This window comes from Corvus brachyrhynchos, unplaced genomic scaffold (genome assembly GCF_000691975.1).
Source record: "Corvus brachyrhynchos isolate BGI_N302 unplaced genomic scaffold, ASM69197v1 scaffold200, whole genome shotgun sequence".
Lineage (NCBI taxonomy): Eukaryota > Metazoa > Chordata > Aves > Passeriformes > Corvidae > Corvus > Corvus brachyrhynchos.
In genome coordinates this window covers 1744890-1764807 of record NW_008236184.1, presented here as the reverse complement: position 1 = coordinate 1764807, position 19918 = coordinate 1744890, and the positions used below count along the sequence as shown (strand labels likewise).

The 19918-nt window shown below is 39.2% G+C and overlaps 1 protein-coding gene and 1 long non-coding RNA gene across 4 annotated transcripts in view; both read right to left on the bottom strand.

Annotated features, from left to right (window-relative positions):
• Nucleotides 1–32: 32 nt before the first annotated feature.
• Nucleotides 33–6496, bottom strand: LOC108447478. Its single transcript, XR_001863082.1, has 3 exons — nucleotides 5942–6496; nucleotides 5143–5235; nucleotides 33–137 (listed from the first exon to the last, which is right to left on the bottom strand). It is a non-coding gene; the product is annotated as an uncharacterized LOC108447478 (long non-coding RNA).
• A 5043-nt stretch (nucleotides 6497–11539) lies between these two features.
• The window catches only part of OTUD7A (OTU deubiquitinase 7A), a 110481-nt gene continuing 102102 nt past the window's right edge, over nucleotides 11540–19918 (bottom strand). For all 3 annotated transcript variants that reach the window (XM_017737523.1, XM_017737531.1, XM_017737528.1), the window contains one exon: nucleotides 11540–19918. This exon is cut by the window's right edge. The gene's annotated coding sequence lies outside the window, so the exon portion shown is untranslated.

The window sequence follows — 19918 nt, the reverse complement described above, 5'->3', positions numbered from 1 at the left end:
ACTGTTATCAAGGTACTTACCTGCTGAAGAGCTGTATCTTAGAAAGAAAAATTGGCTAAGACATAGTTTCTGTATTCTGTTGCATCAGAATTGTGGTTGTGGATAAAAGGAAGTGAAAATCATAAGGTATCTTCTGACTGGAAAAATAAAATATGCATTTTTAAGTTCAAAATAAAATTACATTATAGCTCAGCACTACTTCAAGTTTCTCAAAAATACACATACCAGCATAAAGCAAGGTGCTCTTATTTCTGAATAACTGCTTAATAACAGAAAGGGAATATTGGCTAGTTTTCAGTAACTTTCAAATATTTAACACTAGATAGAGCACAAAGAGGTAGATTTTTATGTTTTATATGGTAGAAAATATAGTAAAAAACCAGGAGCATTGTGATGTACTGAAAACCTCACTGGCAGCAAATACACTTTCCTTGATTTGTATGGGACTGGTGGTGCATATTATAAATTCAGGTCCTTTTGATTCTGGAATTTTGGGATGTTTGCTGTTTTTACTGTAGGGTATAAATGCAGTTAAGTGTAGCATGTGAAAAGAAACTCTCTGCGCCAGACCTGTCATTTGATATTAAGTGAATGCCTCCAGATTCCCAGTGAACCTGTATCTTACTTGCTGCTTTGCATTGATCCAATTTTGCAAGGTTTTATTGTACTGTATGTTAACTGTGAGAAGCTAATATAGATTTCCAAGTAGTTTCATAGGTACTTCTATAATATACATTTTCCTAATACTACACATTATATTAGTTGTATAGAGAAATACTCTAAGTATTTATACAACTATACAACTGTAAATCTAAACAAGTGCAGATGTTTCAGTATTTTTTTCCTGTTCATTTGCTTCAGATTTCACCTCTGTTAATTTCCCCCTATGAATTGGAAGTTGTGCGAGGCACAATTCTACTGTTTCATTTCACAGAAAATAAAAGAACATTGTAAGGGTTTTTTGCAAGATGACAAATAGAGTAAATGTGATGAGTTGCCCAACCTCTGTAGTTAGGGGAAAACCAGATCTGTTGGCCTCAACAGATATCCTCTTTTATTTTTTCTGTAGTTAGGGGAAAACCAGAATTTTTGGCCTCAACAGATATCCTCTTCTCTTTTTTTTTTTTTTTTTTTCTAAATCTCATCTACTGAGATACACAATTTTAACAACTTGATAGAATTCAGGTGACAGGAATTCACATTCCAATCATTCCTGTGACTGCTAAAAGTGCTCTTGTGCTGTAGTTAGTAGAGAGGCATTTCAGATATCTAGCTCAAGGAATTCTACAGGTCAGCTGTGTCTTGTGGACATACTTCAAAACAAGTCAAACGCTTTTCTCATTGTCATTATACCTTAAGAGACATATATGGAGGAAAGGGGGAACAACCAAAATCAAAAGGAACACTAAGTATTGGCAAACATTTTAGGCTACACGTTCCAAATTCATTTTGTTGTAAAACCACCTTTTCCAACAAGAGCATCATTTAATCTTCAGGAAAGGAGGAACCACTCCAGTCCATTTACTTAGGACTTAACAATTAAGCATGAATCAGTTTATACATTACAAACAAGTTGTTTTACTAGCCTGGAGAAGGAGTATTTGCACCAAGTTTTGTTAGTACTGTGATTATAGGATATAAAGGTTATGGGACAACGTATTCTGAGGGACACAGAACTATGTAATCTTTAGTTCAAACAGTGAACTAACATTTTACTTGTATTCTTCATAGATATTACTAGTAATTCTCCAAGTTTAAGCAGGAAAAAATAAATTGGTTCAAAGTCAAATTTCCAGTTCAGTCAGTTCATTTAATGAGAACACCATGGGACTGTATATAGCCAACATAATGACACTTTCAGGAAATTCTCTGAAATTGGTCATTAAAACTTTTGTTTCTACATCTTAGCTGTAAATACCTCAGCATGTATTAGGCTGACAGTCAAGTTACTGTGTTTTAAAATCCCAGCTAGAGTTTCAAATATCTCCATTAAAAGTTTATTACATTATAGGTTTAGGATAAAATTATAGACTCCAAACCACTAGTATTTTCCAAAACTGAATGTGAGCAAGAACTTCTCTTAATATTTTCATATGAAAAAAGAGTGTTTGGGGTTTTCTGGCATCTGCTAGAAATGTCTAATGATCAGCGAGGTCATTAGACTCCATTCTCATGATGGTTCCTCCTGAGTTTTGCAGATATAAGAAGTCAGAACAGCTCAAATTATGTTTTGAAATCTGTGTGCTTATCCAAACTAACCTCAGATTTTTACCCTTCTGTTGTTTCACCCAGCAGTGTAATCTAAAACAGCCTCCTGGCACAGCAACAAACATGTCACACTCAGGAAATACTGCTCTGGCAAGGTGCAGGTTTCTCCATCTGGAGGAGTGTGCATCTCTCCTGCCTCCTTCTATCCCCATGCAATCTGTTGAGGTGTTCTTACAAAATATAACCATGATTTTTTTTTTTTTTTTCATTTCAGACTATAGCAACAGCTTTATTATTATTAAGAAAGCCCTGAAAGTTTGTTTTTCTCCAGCCATGATTCCTACTTCCTCTCTAAGTGTTGAGCTGAATTGCCTTGCTATAGGAAATAGGTGCAAGTGAAAATCATCACCTTGCTACCACTGCTCAGCTGAAACTAAAAATGCTCTTAGAAACTTATACGCCCCTTCCATTAACCTCATCCTGTGCAAAGGCCTAATGGCAACATGAATTCAGTTTTCATCCTGCTTGTTAGAAAGCAGTCGTAAATTCCTGGCAGCTAGATTTTGTGAGAATTTTTTGTATCTGCAAATTAATTGTTCCTTGCTTTTATAATACATGCATAGTATCTGTTTACGTAACTGCAAAGGTATGTATTTATGACAAGTCATCAGAAGCCTCTGTTCGGTGGTAACACCTAATTCCTGTATGTATCCCACCCTCTTTACTGCATTAACCCTTGCCATAAGTTGTAGCTACGAGAGCCTCTCTATACCTTTAAACCTCATTACCCTGTGCCCAGACGTTCAGCACTCTCCTTGTCTCATGCAGCCAGGCATTAAAGGCTGTGTGAGGAGCATACCAGTTTCACAACTGCTCTTCTCCACTGCTTTGAGTTACATAATTTTACTTTATGAAGTGCAGTGTTGTTTTTGCCTTTTCATTGCCATTAGATTTACTAGTTCATCAGGTCATGCCTACAAACTAACTTTCAGGTGCTCTTTTACTCTATCACACCATCTGTTTGTGCATTGGGTGCTAACATCTAGTCTATGTCAGTGAATGGTATGATGAACATCTGCGTTTGTAACTCTCGGGGATATGAGCTATAGCCTTAGGCAGAAGAAAATATCCAAATTATACCTGTTTATCCCATAAGCCAGAATATAAAATGCAAAAGCCCATCCATTGGTATAGGTTTTTATAAATATATATATTTATATATATGGATTTATATAAGCATATGCACATATATATAAAAATACATATATATGTGTATATTGTATAGTGTATGTGTGTATACATAAATACACAGCAGTGTGTCTGTACTACACGCTGAATAATGAAGGGATGTCTACAGAGCAAAAATAGGTATCCATTTCATTATAACTAGTGCTGGACCTGAACCAAATTCCTAGATCCAAATGCCATTGCATTTGGAACTTTAGAACCTGTTGGAGATTTGTGGTTGAGTTTCATCTCTGGTTACAGGTGCATTTACTTGTGTATATTGTCCATTTGGGGGACACGTGTGTGCATGCACATGTGCTTTTCCAGCACTGAGTGGGGGACAAAGGACATGTGTGCCAGGGAGTGTGCATGTGTTCACAGCTAAACTTCCAGCTTTGGTGAACTGTAAAGCTGCCAGCGTCATCCTCACTTGTACAGGTTTATCAGCAGCACATGAAAGCTTCCGTGACTCACTTTTCAACTCTTTAAATCACTACATTGAAGTATTACAGTTGTACAGTTATATGTTCATCTATTCTTGCTCTGCTGTAACTTTTTATGTATTTTGCATTGCATAGATTATATATTGTGATAATGTCCTATGCAACAACTATAAAAGGAAAAAATGGAAAAAGGAAGAAAATTAAGAACTGTAAAATATTGTCTTAACTTGTATGCATGGTTAGTGAGGTTTACATTTTCCAAAATAAAACTTATAACTATGAAATATTGGTTTTCTCTTAATTTCCTTCTCTATTTATCACCTAAAAAGCATCAATTGTTAATATTTCTGCTGTTCATTTGAGACTTGATACCTTGTTTGGTGTCTTTATTTAAATTTCACCCAGTGCTATTGTTTAAAATTGTATTTCTTTTAACCATTGAGAGAGAGTTTTTGTGATGTTCGTTTTGTATTCTTCCGTGCTTTGTCTGGTATTTTGTAGTTACATAGTGAAATTCCTTTCTCAAAGGTTGTATATATTGCATTTTTCTTTACAAGATGGTTATGGGATTAATACGTGTGACTTAAAGTTCAGAGAGTCAGCTGTCCTTTCTTTCAAAGCCCAGTTCTTTGCGAATTTCTGGTGTCAACTCTGCAGGTGGCAATACCAAGTCAAAACAGTAGCAATGTAATCTCACAGCATCCTGAAATGTTCTGTCCTAATTTTAAAGATGAGAAAATTGAAACACAAATTTGAGCCACTTTCTCAAAACATAAGGCATTGGCAGATGTGAAGGAATGAATCTGAAGTTTCTTGAAAATACAGGTTACACAATACTTTTAGGCACTGTTTGTTATAATAGCCTCTAAAGAGTAGCATTCTGGAAGTCTTCCTACAATGAAACATCCACCTTGTGTTTGCTAACAGAAGAGCAGTCAAATATTGTTTTCTAAACTTGCTAGAAGGATGAAAAGGGAAGCAATTCTTTCCAAAGGAATATCCCTTTTCAGTTTAAGTACGGAGTTGCTGCCTTGATACAGTAATGTAACATGCCTTCCCACCCAGGCACCCACACTCTGAAATGTGTATGTTAACACATTCTCTCCTGCTTCTCCTCTCCAGTTCCTAAATGCAAAGGTTTCTGTCTTGCCTGTGACTCAGCATTTGTCATGAAACGTTCATAGACTTGGCAGTAGTCCAGTAATTCAGAAGAGAAGGAAGAATAATGCTAGAATTAGGGTGGGATTTTCGTATTTCCATTTACCTGTGTATCATTTCTGCTTCAAAGTAATCCACCTTAAGATTCATTGCGCTGGCTTTTCAAGGAACCACACCCATGGCATGCTTTGCTAGCTGACTGCAAGAGATTAAAGCAACATAAATATAAATACACAGTCAATAGAAAGAAATAGAAAAGTGAGAGAAGATGAAGACTGAAATAGAAATGAGGTGAGGACAATCAGACAAGTGTTTGTAGCAGCTGACTAGAAAGGCTTGTACAGCACCAGAATGCACATGGGGCTTCCTACAGAATTTCAGAGCAAGCAAGCAAGGCAGCACCTCCCAAGATGAGCAGAAACTGCAGCATGTTTTCCAAGAGCAGCAGAGGAGGGACCTAAGTCAAGCAATAGTTGAAGCAGGCAAGCACATGTTTTTAGCCAGCTACAGTGCATTGCTGGCACAGCTAAGAGGATAAAGAGAAAGGGAGGAATTATAATAGACACCTCAATGCATGCAGCAGAAAAGGGATGCAGTCTGGATGCCCAGATATGTGAGCAGCAAGGGGGGAAGAGAGAAGCATGACTGAACATAGGCTTTGGGGCAGATCTGTGCTTTGGGCAACTTGGAAAACAAGATTATGTTAAACAAGTCATCAAAGAAACAAGAGAAGAAAAGAGACACGAGGAAACCTGAGGGGAGTTATAGGCAAGAGCAGGCCCCAAAGGTCTGCTAACAAAACCAAACCATGGAGCTTAGTAATAGCTCCACCTCACTAAGAGAAAACAGCCCAAGTATAATTGCTACTTCATCATAATTGTAAATAAAGGATCAGCCTGTCCTACCTGGTTGGCACTGGCAGGAGTTAGATTTAATATTTGGTTCCCACTTGGCTGAAACAAATATTCAATCAAAAAAGAGGGGTTGGCACCAGGGGCTGCTGGACTAAGGGAGGCTCCAGGATCCTCTTGCTGCCAGGTTTCTAATGAGCTGATATTTCTTCTGCGTCACCGGATGATTGTGCCTGGCTGAGCACAGCACAGCAGGTCTGGGCCTGCAGCACTAGGACTTACATGGAATAATCCAAAGGGTCCCAAAGGTTCGTAGTGCCCAGGCTGGCTTGTTCAGAGCTAACCCAAGTGTTGTCCCCAAGGCATACCAGGTAGGACTGGGACATCTCCCAGAGGGAACGTGTGGTATGCCAAGTTGGAGGATATGAGGACACCATTGAGAAAAAAGGCCCAGCTGAAGGACAAGAGAGATGGTGCTGGTTAGAGACTTTCATGTATGTGGCAGCATGAAAAGGAAGATGAGATGAGACCATGTGAGGAACAGATGAGAGGTGCAATAAATGAGAAAGGTAAGTTAAAGAGGGGGAAGATAAGTATAGAAAAATAAGGAAGGAGTATACGGTAGGGAAGTTTGACGTAATTTTCTAGAGACAAAAGGAAAGGCCTAAGGTCCAAAATCCAAACAGGGTTCTAGAGGAAGGAGTAAGGTACCTCATGTGGTAGCAATTCCAGCAAACAGAAGGTGAGGCGTGTCAGTGTGTGATAAACAGAGCTGTGTGTCTTTAAGAGACTAATGTTTGTGTTTTCCCATGCTCTCTTGTTGTGCAAATAACTTTCTGAGTCACTTCTCTGATCCTGGAGACAAATTGAACAGACACAAAACATAACAAAACACAATAGCAACGGGAAGAGAGAAATTCCTCCCTCCCCCTTCCACCACACACACATTTTATGTCACTGATCTGAATGCACTCAAAGCCTCAGAGCGGAAGAGAAGGAAGGCGGAGACTGACAGTGTTGTTCGGTACACACTCTTTGAATCAAGCTTACCTTCTCCACCACTGCATGAACAGTTAAAACATGAAAGCCACACTTCCCTAGTCTGTTACTTTTAAATGTTATCCAGGCTCTTTAGTCAAAAGTCTTAGCTTCCAGATTTTCCGCAGACAGTGAGCTGCAGGAATTTGCTAGCTTTTTTTAAACTTCAAAGCCTTGCACTTCAAAGACCCTACATTTTTTTTTCCTCAAGCCTCATGCCCCACCCTTTGCAAAAAAAAAGTCAGTTTGGGACTCTGGAAATGCCACACTTGGAAGCTCACATACGTCTAAGAATCAACATCACAGCTACAATCTGCCCAGAGGGGAGTAATGAGATGGGCACACCCACAAGTGGCTGGCCCCAAACCCAGGCTGTATCAAGACTTCCTACACCAGAACACAGAATCACCACTCCTCAGAGCCGAGTTTGAGAACCAACTCAAACACTTCGAAATTATCCATGAAGCTGCAAGGCCTTGCAGGTTTGGTTTAACTTCCAAGCTTTTTGTTGACTTTGGAAGTTGTAAAACAAATCCCGAGCTTTCCCCGTCTGGGGTTGCTGTACGAGCTGTGTTTGCAGCCTGCTGGGAGGAACACGATGACTTGACAGGAAGAAGAAAGAAGAAAGTTTTGTGCTGGAATGCCAGTGCCTCCTCTGCTGCCAGCTCACAGGGCCAGCCAAGGGAGAGATACCCATGCTCCCAGGCACAGAAGCTTGGCAGATCCTTCAAAAGAAATGATCTAGTGCACTTTCCTCCCTGCATGAGAGGAGTTGCTCTCAGGAGCTGAGGATTTGAAAGCAGCCACGCACTCCCCAGCTTTTGCAACCTTCCCAAAAGACTGGGTAAGGGATTGTTTCCCCTTAACGTGCCCTCGAAGGCAGCTGTACTGATTAACTGAGTGAGCAAACAAGAGGCAGGCCTGGAAACAGGAACCTGGTGCAGGGTGGGTCTGCACAAACAACAAGACTGGGTGAATAAATCAGGTCTGGCTGTTGGCTTCCCTGCAAGAAACCTTCCATTAAGGCTCTGGATATTTTTGGACCCCACCTGTCTATTTTTAGGAGGGATAATTAATGCTGAAGGAAATAAGGAAAAAAGTCAAGTTTTAAGTCTAGGAATGGAAAATTTGTTATTCTCCACAAAATCACTATGATTAAGGAGATCTAAAAGGGAAGGGTTGTATTTCAGGAATAAAAATATGCTACAAGTCACTGTAAAAATTGCATGTTCATGGTGTTTGCTAAGAGAGGGGAAGCTTTTCAAGGAGACAGCACTTCACTTAACTACTATTAAATAGGAGTAAAGGCGCAGCTGAATGGCCAGCTTTAAATCGCAGCTGTGCTGTGGCTGTGTTTTTAGCTAGGTCTGAGCTGTGCTCAGGCTCCCATTTCTCTCTCTGTGATCAGGCTTTGGGAGAGGCCAGCTGGGACCTGAGAACATGCCCAGGCCTGTGCATGAAGTTACATAGTGAGACAAAAATCACAGCCAAGCTATGTAGCACCCTCACCAGGTCCTTCAAATAATCTGCCTAAAGTACAGGGCCAGAAAAGTGGCTTTATGAACTGAGATAGGAGATCCTTTGAAAAAAACCCCCACCCTATTGGATACAGAAGCTGAAATGTGACAGAAAATGTGTGCAATGCTTTTAAAATTCTGTTATTTTACTGATATCAATGGTTTTTATATCCCTCAGCCTTACAACTTAGGCTTCTACCGGTGTTCATGTTACCATAGAAGAAAAAAGCTTTTCCTAGGTCATCTTCTGTTGGTGTGCTCACATCCCACTGCACTCCAAACAGCAGCTGCTTCAGAGCAGGGCCTCCTTGCTTGCCTGCTCAGCCTCTTCTGCACAGCACCTTGCAATCAACACACACAGGGATGGATGGCATCCTTGCCCTGCTCCAAGGGAAAACACTGGCTCTCTACTATCCAGTTGCAATTTACATTCAGTGTTACATATACTGTAGGGGTCACCTCAGTCTGGACTGAGCCCAGCTTGTAAATTCCTGACAGCACAGGGAACATTTGTGTGAGACACCTGACACAATTGGAACATGTTGGGGGCAGCGGTCAGGATCTAAAGCTGTACCTTCCTTTGAGGTGCCTCGAAAAAGACTTGCTTTGGGACATATGACACAAAAATTATCTTTAACTTAGGACTGCCTTTCCTGCAAGCACGACTGTGATCTAGGAAGGGCTATTGCTAGGAAAAATCCCTGGGAATTTTTATTCAGTACTATTCCTAATCATACCTTTCCTGCCTGATAAACACTTGCCCTCATGTCTCTGGTTACACAAAACCTCTTTGCAAACATGCTGGATGAGGATCTATTTATTTTTGAGCTCGGGGAGAGTAAATGTCATCTTCCATGAATAGATAGAACAATTGAAAGAATGAGGACATGCTACAGAGTATCTCTACTAATGAACAGTATTTCTAGTTTTAAAAAGGCTTGCACACGTGACAGGGTAATGAGCATTTCAGCTACTTGGTGCTACCTGCATTTTAGTAAGCACTATACAGTAAATGCAATGCTGCTGCATTTATATTCTGTATTTGCTTTCAATTATTTTTGATAATAAAATATGACAACAGTATTGTCCGCAAACCTTAGAAGCCCAGATTCATGAGATGTTTACGCTATAGCTAATGTGCACCTGAGTGCTCTGACAATTTCCTCAAAAAACAAGAGTCACTGTGTGAAGAACAGAAGCCAAAGGCAAAGCAGACTGGCTGCAGTACAGGTTGTATCAGGTATAAAGATCCACAGCCTGTCGTGACTGTGCAGAGCTAAGGCAGAGGCACATCAAACACCTCACAGGCCATCAGACAGCAACAGACTGAATTGCTACCTGGGAAATGAGCTTGGTGAGTTCAGCCAGCTCTCAGGTGACAATGACCAAACAGCAGCCACTGCCATCCACATCTGTGGATACCACACAGGGACACAGACACAGAGCTGACATGAACATGGGTGTTTTCCTCCTTAGCCACATTCTGCTCCACAGAAAAGATCTAGATGCTGTAGGAGAATCAGTGTTGCCTATAAGCACAGCCCTGGCTAAAAGCCATCTTCCTTCTTGGATGTGTCCCACTCTCAACCCCACAAACTCTTTAGTTCAAATGGCAAATTTATAACACACTTGGTAACACATTAACCAGCCTTCTAGAAAGTGTCTGGGTACTGTATTCAAACCCAGCTAGCATCCAGAAGGAAAATTATCAGAACAAGTTATATGTCAGTTTGTTTTTTTACTTACTAATTAAAATGTATTAATAGCTGGGTCCTTCACTAGCCATTGCCATTTGCTCCACCTCCTTCCTCCTCAAACGATCTAAGTTTTTTATCATAATTGGCAGATGAGGTCTGGGTTCTAATGTCACATTTCAAAGAAACTTGACCATACCACGACTTACAGGCTGTTGAATCTTTTGGAAGAGGCGTGGATGCTTGGGTCTGCCATCCTTTCATTCCAGTCACTCCAACAGTTTTCAGCCTTTGCAGGCATCCTGAAGTCCTGTAGAATGAAGAAAGTAAATTCAGCATTGTTCTGGACAGCACTGAGACATATGGCTTTTCTGTTCCGATGGTTCTGTGACCTTCTTGAGCGAACACACTGACTTAACATTTTTCTGTGCAGAAAGACAGTATTTTGCAAGCATCAAATGGGGCACAGCAGAGGGAGGGCAGGAATCCTTTAGGAATTTCTCCAGCTCAGGGAGCTCAGGTAACTGCCTTGGCCTTTGCTTCAGCAAACAGATTTCTCCTACGCTGCAAATAGCTAAACATTTGGGCAAATACTATAGTTACAGGAATAATAATATTTTTGTTCTTTTTTTTTTTTGTCTTAGATTCACAGCACTTTTTAGTGCTGAGTTTTGATTAGCTTTTTAGCAGTCCTGTAAACCATTATTATCAGGTCCCACTGTAGTCCTCTAAGTCCTCCTCCTTGAAGAGGCCTTCATCATCCCTCCTAGGAGGCACATGGCTGGCATGTCAGCCACAGCTTCTACTTCCATTTCAGGATCCTTTTACCCCTCTTAAGTTCTTCACTCAAGCTCTCCCTGGCCTTTTTCCTGCAATTACTGCCCTCAAGGGCAGCCCCTGCAATGCCCTCTCCATTTCCAGTGTGTCCCTGCTCTGGGTAACTGTGATTCAGATGCTTTTCAGCGGTGCAATTCCATTGTCACCATTTCTGATGTACACTGAAATTAGACAAGGGAGAATCAGCCTCTACAACAGGTAAGAGAAACTAAATCTTTCCCACAGGACTTGTACTTGCTCTTGATCTGAGGTTTAGAGCAATGTTAGGCTGCTTGAACTACTTTCGTTTTGTTTCCTCTGAGGTAACAGTTACAAACAGCTTGATTTCAGCAAGTTTCCCAAAACTCCACCAAGTTAGGTGGAGTTTTGGGAAAGGGATTAAATTTTTTATTTAAATGCACTTTATGGCAGCAGCACATAAGGTTGTGCTGAGCCAACTGCCCCCTCCCCCAGGTTTGCAGCAGCCCTTTATCTTTGTCCCTGCTTCTTCCCTGGGCTTCGGGGTCTGTCCAGCATCACCCTGAGAGAGCACACAGAAAGCACAAACAAGAATTCAAGCAAACAGGTACTTTAGAAATAAGTTAATTTTATTGAATAGGCATTGTAGCTTCTCTCAGATTCAAATAATGGAGAAGCCAATTCACACAGATTACAGAGCTATCAGTTACTTTGAGTAATCTTTCATAAAAGAAAGAAATTAAATACAGTTCTGCTATAAAAAGTGCGACAATTATAACTGGAAGTTTTTCAAAACAAAAGCAAGTTTTACTACCTATTGCAAAAATTGGTTTAGTGCTTTAATACTTTACAAAGTAACAATCCAACTGCTAAAAACAGCTCTTACACATCTTTGTCAAAGTATGGATCTGATTAAAAATGACATGTAAATTGAATTTGAATGAAAACTGCATGTAGAAAAGGCTCTCAAGAACTCACACTTTTCACAACAAGAAATGTTCGTTATTCTTTAATGTTAATTAATGCTCCTGTTTCTTTTGAACAGTGGATTTAAATAATATGGCAGTCAGATTAAAAATGATCAATTGTTTTCTTTTGCAGACAAAAGTGACTGCAACCAATTGTGTTTTGAAATTATGAATAGGGAGGGGAAATGGGAAAAGATAAATTAATTCCTTTTTGCCTGAAAATGGTCAAACAAGAAACCTGAAAAATAATTTCAGCTTTAAATAAATTTCTGTAGTTTCTATTACATAGTTTATTGAAAGCCTAAATCAATATTTACTAAAAGCGTATAAACTTATAGAAGGCAACAAGAAACTCAGACTGAAAAATGAGAAGGGTGGTAAGACTACGAAGAAGTTGAATTCTCAGCCAACCAAAATCAATGAGACTTACTTATTCCTTATTAACATTTTCTTAAGCCCCAGTGAGAGCCAACTACTTTCTTTCTTTGAAATACAGACTTCAAGTACAAATACATTTATTGTACATTTCTATGGGTTAAAAATGCTGAGTTTACCAGGTTATTAGATAGAGTCACATTACCAGTCTTGATATTTTAAACTTTATATAATTAGCTTTGGTTATAATTGAACAGCGACTCTCAGTTAATGAGTAAATAAACTTCTCTAAGCCAAGGGTGTGATATCTGTGTTACTTTAGTTCTTGTTTTGGGGGACAAGCCACTCCTATATGCAACCTGAACTGAGAAAGCCAAATCTTTATTGGAAAATCTATCACAGTCTTTAAGGACAAAGAGTTGTAGAATTTGTTTAAGAAAGGAGAAGACAAAAAAAAAGTTAGCAATAGGAAAGAAGACGTACAAACAATTTGGGGGGGCATATTGTACAATAGCAACAGTAGAGTTATGATGAATTAACTACATATACCTTTTGTATACAATACTTCAGACTGTCCTTCAAGCTTTGCCCATGTCTGAGAGGCATTGGGTTTTAACAACACAAAGTGTACCAAATAGCAGAATTCATGTAAACAGCAGTGATACTTTCAATGGTTCATTCAGCTTTTTCCATACAAAAATGTTAGTCACAAGAATCAATAAGGAAGAACAAGGCCTCCCAAGGAGAACAAAGTCTTTCAGCCCCACAAGAGACAACTTCAAGGCATTGTGAAAAGTTCATAACAATATTTTATGTCTTAAAATTGAATGCAAAGTAAAACTCGAGATGGATTCCAAAAAGAAAACAAGAGCTCTATGCAGATTTTAAAAACTGCTTCCTAGCTGAATCATGCTAAGCTGGAACTTTACAAACACAGGAGTTAGAGACTAAGAGCAATGGGCTTGGAAAAGACACAGAAGTAATTACTCCTCCCCAGGAAGGAGCACAAACCTAATCTCAATCATTGGGATGGAGTTTTATACAAAGCTGGCCTACAACACCAGGGTTGGGAACTCACAGCTGTTTAGGTCTATGTGGCTAATTTCATCCATTATTTAGTCTAGGCCTAAATCCTGTTTGTTCTCCTTGGTTATGGTGAGTGGGCAGAGTTGGGCACCATGTGCATGCAAAGCTCTCCGAGCGGCTCCGAGGGAAAAGCATTTCTGTACTGTACACACACTGTGCACTATACGAAGACTGTATTTACAGTACTCAGGATCTTAAGAAAATAAACAATAAAACCATTGCCTAATTTTTGTTAGTATTAAAAGTGCACACAATTTGCAAAGTTGAGATGAGAGTGCTTCTGTCACACCCACATGGCTGTATTTCAATTCATACCTGATTGCAAAGGCCATTTAAAGGAGATGGGCATTCTCTGAGCCTGAGATGCCACATTCTGCTGCTGCATCTCCTGCACATTTTAACCAAAAGCATGGGCAAGAGGCTTTTCATTACTCAAACCTGGAAGCAAATGGCAACAAGGCAGCATTCCACTTCATCTTTACTACAAAGATACTGTTCAGACACCATGGGCCAGAATGAACTGCATCTGTGGTAAAAGCAAGAATGACCAAGAGCTGCTGTTTCAGCTATGGTGGCTATGGCTCTCAGGCTCCTGACATGCTGTCAGGCTTCTGTCCCAAGGGGTTCTAATTTTACTCTGTGGCAAAGCAATTACATGGAATTTACCTTCAAAGGTGGCTTTTGCCTTTCAGCAGGGGAAGTGCAACTCCAGTGTAATTCCATGTTCATGTTTATATAGATTCCACATGTGAAAAAAGGAAGAACTGGATAATTAACATACAAGCTTAATCTTTAAACTTCCCTCTCCTTCTCTTTCTAAAGAAATCGTGTTTGGAAGGGGCAAAATGAAGTACACAATGCACATGGGAGCTAGGCACTGTTTAGTTCCAACACTGGATCATATTTTTCCAATCTCAGATGATTCTTCCAATAGAATTTGCTTTAAGAAGGGAAGAGAAGTTCCTTTTCTCCCTTACTCCCGAATAGAAAACCTCTGCAACAAAGTAAGAGGCTACATTAGATGCAGAGATGAATGGCAAAAACATTTCTCTGTTTTCCCAGAATACAGGAAATTTTTCCAAACTTACAGTCTTGACAGGAAATAGGTTTTGATACATGTTAATTATTTTCCCTCCCTTTAGTATTTTGGCGCCCTGGTTACTCCACTAGCTACGATTATCTCTCTTTACTCCATCTCCTCTTTTGACTAAGGTTTCCTGACAGTGACACTAACACTTATCAGAGTCAAAATTTTTAAAAGAAAATTTTCTGTTAAGATTACAGGGTATTTAGATGAATATGTCTAGAGACACACAGACTACAGCAGGCTTGAGTGTCCTACAGTCATGGTTAAATGAGGAAGTAGGACAGAGGCTGCATCCAGTTAAGTGACTCTCAGTCCCCAGAGAGTCGTAATTTTAAGGCTGTTTGGAGCACGGTGGCTTTTACCCACATGGCCTGTTCCACAGTGCAAATGTGCATCAGCCATTTCAATTCTCTTGGTACAGTACAGGCATTCAGGTAATGGGAGAGAAACCAGCAACCAGAACAGCATATTCACTTGGGAGGAAAAACCCAACCAGACAAAATAACAGGATCATGATACCCAAGGGAAAAATAAGGTCTTATTTCTCCACTCCAACAGGGGAATACAAGAGCTCCATTAAGAATGCAACAGTTAAACAATTATATGGTGTTTTGGTATGAGGCAAGTCTCTCCATACTCAAATAATAACTTTATGAATAAGCCCAATTATTTGTTCACACATGGAAAATCACTAAAGATAAAATATAAATTCCATTAACTGAAGTGTAGAGTGTTAATAAAGAAAAGACCTGAATATGCATTAGAATAACACTCACTTGATTTTCTGAAGAGGGAGATTTTCTTCTCACAGAAATTGATGCTCAGTACACCTTAAAACCAGCCTATTGATCAGGAGAAGCCCAGATGCACCATCATTAGGCATCCAGATTTGAAAATTTTGGTTGCAGTACATACCTTAATAGTAATTCTTAAACAAACAAACAAATCCCAACAAACTAAACCACAAAAGTTAGGGAATTTAAAAAAATACACAGACTTCTAATTTAACATATGCATTAGTTTGTGATGCCTTTTTTTTTCACAGTTCATCAGTAATTGATATGTACAGTACAAAGAACTATGAAGAAATAAAATCTGAACACTTCAATCTGCAAGAAGCTAATGCATATTTGATACATATTAAAGAGGATGTATCTAGCAATTAGGGATGACATTTCTATGATCTAGAGTGACTTTTTTCCCCGAGATGCTAAATGATTGCATGGGTTATTCATTCTCGATTTTCATTCTGAATGAATAATAAATAGCTGATTCTCTTTTTTTTTTAAAAAAAAAAAAAAGCAAACCAATCCTACTCCAATGGGTTCAGGGTGTATATTAAGAATGTCCCAAGTCAATTAATATCTGTGCAGAAATGTTTCATTTAGTAAGGAAATTTTCCAGATGAATGTTTATTCAGAAGCTGCTTACAAAAGGGGCTATTGGCAAGGACTGGAAGAGAAGAATTAAATAGAGAGGAACAGTGTTGTACCAAAATATCTAAAGAAAAATTTAAAGCTCTTCAATTTAAAAAAAAATTGTATATTCAACTCACATTAGATACAGATGTGCACAACAGACAGAGCAGTTAGAAACAACAAGTACATTTACAAAGCTTTCTTTTCATGGTTAATTTCTACCAGCATTGCTGAAAGTAACCTACTTAAAATGATGACCCTGTTTATAATAAAGGCGCAAAATATTGCTCTGTAGCATATTTTGAAAATAATATAAAAATAATTTCTATATTACAATTTAAACTTGGCTTGTAAAATTCCAACATAATACAGCCTTAAGTCTACAAATAGAACATACTTACAAACACCTTTGTGTTGTTTTTCTCTCGTTTTTAACAATATAATATTTTAGTCATATACACTGGAAATCCATGTGCAAATTAAAATAGATATTAGTATCTGTTACTGAAATAATTTCATTTCTATGCTATAGTTTGGTGATCCTCCACGTAAGCTGCCATTCTCTAAAACAAATACTCTTCACATACACTGACAGAGACTTAAAATACACTAAGATGAAAAGCCATCTACAATCAGCATCAGTTATTTTGCTTCTCTGTACCTATGTTTATCTGAGATTATCATGGTTTCTATTAACATATGGGTTTCCACCTGTGCAAAACACTCACAGTGTTATGAAGACCTTACCCCCTTCACTAGCTTGTACTTTACTTTTGTGCCCAGTTTGCAATATTTTAAATGTCAATGAAGCACCTGATTTAAGGCCCCCAGTACTAATAGGATTCTGTCCACACATTACAGCAGACAGCAAATGTAGCCCAAAGAGGCCTAAGGCTTCCCTCTACTCCTCAAGCAAAATTCTCATCAATTCTCTCCTTGAAAGAGTAACGTCAGACAGCCTGTGCGGAACAGACACTGCCAAAGGCTCAGGCCTTGATCAAAAACATTTAATCTTTTCCTTAACACTTGCTGAACGTTTCTGAAGATAAGCAGTCTCCTTGCTGTCAGGGAGACCATTCACATTGGCAAAGGAGAGCACCAGTGTAGCTGTTTCAGAATCGGGGAGGTGGAGGGCAGTATTTTGTCAGATCTGTGCTGTGCATTTTTGCTATCTACACATTCATCACCCGAGAAGTAGCTGACCCTGAATGTGCCTCTGTGCGAGGAGTGGACACTGCAGCCAGGTGTCACACAGGGCCTGTGCAGCGTGTCCCCAGCGCTTTCCGGGCCAGGCACCACTGCTCACACCTCAGCTCACAGCTCCACAAAGACAACTGAAGGCTCCACTTGGCCTGCTTAGACTTCTTAAGACACAAGCAACACAAAACTTTTCAAGTACAGCATCTTTCTTTTACTGATGCTCCTAATGTTACCTTTGACTTAGGAAGAAGCAGCTAATTGCTAAAGAAAGCTGGGACAATATTGCTGTTGCATTTTTAGAACAAAAAGTTCACCAACTGTTTTAAAACCCAAAATCTGAAGTTACTTTTGATAACCTACAAAACCTTCTTCTGAACGAGCTGCTTGTTAGCCATATGCTATAATTGATACCTACCTCTGAAAATATATTTGTAAACTCTAACAGTGGCTTATTAACTCTTTATAAAGCATTTTAAATGGAACTTTAATATAAAGCATGACTGAAACCCATTACGTATCACAGGCATTCTCTGTTACAAACAGACCTTTGCATCAGAGTTTAGAACAAAGAAAAAAAAAGCATAATAGGTTCAAGCCTTTTTTAAATTAGAAAAATTGCACATTCACACTTTAAAAGAATTCCAGTTTCCCCCAACTTAAATATCTCCTGGTGATTTTGGATCCATTCTGGGAAGGTGTAGCCTACCTAGTATTTACTCTGTACTGCTGAAATCTGGACTACAGTGATAAATGTTGAATCACTATCTAGGAGAGATGGGAAAAAAGCACATACAAATGCAAAAATGGGTGTGTGCATTGCAGCCACTCGAGCTAACAGAAGGAATGAGCAGGGTCCCCCCAGTGCAAAGCTGATTTCTGTACTTCTGGGACTACGTGGGAACTCTTCAGCTCTGGAGGGTGTAGAGAGAGCAGGTCAGGCACAGGGCCAGCTGGCCTGTGGAGTGCATACACTTCCAATTGTCAGGAGAAATAACCCAAAAGAGCATGTAGTAAACAGAAGAATACATATGAAGGTAATTACCTCTAACATATAGCTAAGGAACGACACAATTTCTTTCAGTGCTGGTGAATGCAACTCATGAGCAGCTGGGAATTCTCTCTAAAAAAATAGGTAGAAAATTTTCTTTTATAGCTACAGTCTTCTTTTAATGGAACAACACTTCTTCAGGAGGGGACACAGTTTCTGCATATTTGGTCTCTTTAATGCCAGCTATGGCACAACTGCCAGAAATGGCCCAGAAATAGAAAGGTGAAACCTCCCCACCCCCCAGTATTACTTATCTGGAAAAAAAGGACAACTACTGGGAAAAGAGGTGAAGATTTTAACTGCCAAATTGCATTGTAGGCCTGCAACTTCCTTTCAAGGGACAACAGAATCATGGGATGTTTGAAGAAAACAGCAATTAGAAAATTATTCAAAGATATACCAACAAAAAGATTTTAAGGAAATAGGCACAACTAAAAAGTGTTCTGTCAGTATTTCATACAACAGGTATTTTAAAGTGAGCAGTGCTGAGAAACAAATCCTATGAAAATAGGAAACAACAAAATCTCATGGTAATTGCTTATTTTTACATATGTACTGCTTTTTTCCTCATTCAGAAAGGATGTAACTTACTTAAATATATGGGCTGGTGTGGTTTGTTGTTAATGTAGTATTTCTTAAGCACAACTTTACACAGAAATGATTCTCAGAGTATCACACCCTACTGCTACTCTGATGCCCTAAGAATTCTTAAATATTTCTGTTTTTCTTGGAAGTTTTATCCCGCCAGTTTTCGCAGTTTCAGCAGCAAATACAATCAAGTATATTTAATGTCTTTTAACACAGTCTGGCTTGTTTTAGCACAATTTGCAATCCCAGTTTTCTTTGACAATTAGAACTCAAATGTAATAATCACAACAGCAAAGCAAAACAGGACACTGCTTACCAGTGTATGCAGCAGGAGACACGGGATTTGGAAGATGCTTACCTTAAGGACAGAAGTCACATGGAGCTTTAATACACACCAGTATTTGCCTTTTATGAAGGAATGCAAGTTCAGTAAGATTCAGTGCATGCTCAGTATACAGCAAGGAATATGAAGTACAGGTCTGGATTCATGGAACAGCTAACATGGCAAAGATCCTAACTTTTTATAAGACGTGGCCAAGGAACTTATTTTGAAACCTCCCATTCAGGAGAAAACCTAAAAATATGGTCAATTTTAAGTATGCGCTCAGTTCTACCAATTTGGAACACTGGAAAAAGCTCATGTGCTTCTTCTGAAAGCCAGGACATGGCAGCAGAATCTTGTGCATCTTTTTTCACAGGCGACTTTAGGCTTGGTTTCAGGGTTAATTAGGATTAACTGTATGCAAGTGAAATGGTGCCACCCATGTCAAAAATTAAAATTGGGCTGCAGCAGAAAAATAATCAGAAACAAAGACTCTTTGGCAAAGAATCTTTCCTGTGTGGGCCAGAAAAGTGTTATTCCTTAATGAGGAAGGCAGAACTCCTGTTCTGCACCTTGAGGTGGCAGTCAGCAGTCCTGAAGGCAGTACTTTACCTGTTCTGCAAAATTAGCTCTTAAAATGAGCCAGTGTTCACAAGCCTAACACCACCAAAGAGCTCCTGTTACTACATTCTGCCAGCTGATGGTGGAGGGGTGCAAACCCAGTCCTGTGTCCCAGAAAACTTCCTCATGTCATCCATCTACTTCAACAGTATCTGCGGTGTCTGCTTTGCAGAAATGTTTCTGTGAGCAAAGTTTTATTTTCAAAAGTATTGCAAACACTTACGTAAATATTTGGATCTCAGACTTGTGCAAATCTGTGCTAGGAGCTGCCATT